The 1,553-nt window shown below is 41.5% G+C and overlaps 1 non-coding gene across 1 annotated transcript; it reads right to left on the reverse strand.

Moving 5' to 3' along the window:
• Positions 1 to 794: 794 nt before the first annotated feature.
• On the reverse strand, positions 795 to 867 carry TRNAR-UCG (transfer RNA arginine (anticodon UCG)). The gene has a single exon. It is a non-coding gene; the product is annotated as a tRNA-Arg (tRNA).
• Between the last annotated feature and the right edge of the window lie 686 nt (positions 868 to 1,553).

Consider the following 1,553-nt stretch of genomic DNA (forward strand, 5'->3'; position numbering starts at 1 on the left):
AAGAGGGTGACAATATACAGCCTTGATGTACTCCTTTCCCAATTTGGAGTACGGTACAGCCACATGTGGCAAGGTACAGACAAAAAATAAAAATAAGTAAAATAACAATAAAAATAATAAAATAATTATTAAAAGTTTAAGTTGATATGTTGTATTTTCATTCAGTTCAAGAATTTTTTTTTTTTTTTTTTTTGGCCAAGAGGCATGCAGGATTTCAGTTCCCCCACCAGGAATCAAACCCTCACCACCTGCAGTGGAAGCACAGAATCTTAACCACTGGACCACTAGGGAAGTCCTCCATCTTTCTTTGTGTGTGTAAGCTTATGTAATGCACCAAATACACAGCATGCTGCTCCACACAGCCTGGAGGGAATGACTGGGCGCCCCCTAGAGCTCAGTGTTAAGTGGTGGCCCTCCACGTAGCACAGGAAGAAAAACTTAGCTGTGCTCTACTAAGGGGTCATTAACACTCTGGGAGAAAGGATTTCAAGTGTTTTTTTAAACTTTTTTCCTCCTTCCTAAGTTGCAATTCGTGATTTTTCTACAATGACATGCATGCTAGGTCGCTTCAGTCGTTTCCAACTTTTTGCGACCTCATGGACTGTATAGCCCACCAGGCTCCCCTGTCCATGGGATACTCTAGGCAAGAATACTAGAGTGGGCTGCCATTTTCTCCTCCAGGGGATTTTTCTGAGCCATGGATCAAACCTGCATTTCCTGTGGCTCCACCATTGCAGGTGGATTCTTTACCGCTTGAGCCACCCGGGAAGCCCTCAAAAAGCAACCTGTCCTTGCGACCATGACAGGACTCGAACCTGTAATCTTCTGATCCGAAGTCAGACGCCTTATCCATTAGGCCACATGGCCACCAACAATGACAAGACAGTGATTCTGTAACAAGAAAAAAATGTAATGGAAAGAGCCTGCTGAAGTGTTTTCAGTGTACTGAAAATGTAGAATGTCTATCTTCCCACAGCAACAAAATTTTCCAAGTGTATGGAGGAAATTCCCTTGTGGTCCAGTGGTTAAGACTCTGCACTTCCAATGCAAGCAGCATGGGTTCAAGCAGCAAGATCCTGCTTGCGGCTCGGCAGGGCATCATGTATTGAGTTGGCCAAGAATTCATTTGGACTTTTCCATAAGATGGTATAGAAATATCCAAACAAACTCTTTGGCCAACTCAATAAAATAAATAAAACAAAATGTGCACTGAAGCCTAAAGTGTAGTGTTATGATTCTGAATGATTATAACTGGAAATAACTGTAAGTAGCACCAGCCCCGGGGCTTTTATTGCATATGAAAAACAAATGGGGGGAGTGAGGGGCAACAGACAGAGGTAAGGGATTGAGGTCCAAACTACTGACACTGTGTATAAAAAACGTAAGCTACAGGATGTATTGTACAGCTCGGGGGAAGTATAGCCAATATTTGATAATAACTTTAAGTTGAATACATCTGTAAGTTTTGAAGCTCTATGCTGTATACCTGAAACTAATATCATATTGTAAATCAACTATATACCTTTATTTTTCTTTAAAATGACGGGCTGGTA

Source organism: Capricornis sumatraensis, chromosome 3 (genome assembly GCF_032405125.1).
Source record: "Capricornis sumatraensis isolate serow.1 chromosome 3, serow.2, whole genome shotgun sequence".
NCBI classification, from domain to species: Eukaryota; Metazoa; Chordata; class Mammalia; order Artiodactyla; family Bovidae; genus Capricornis; species Capricornis sumatraensis.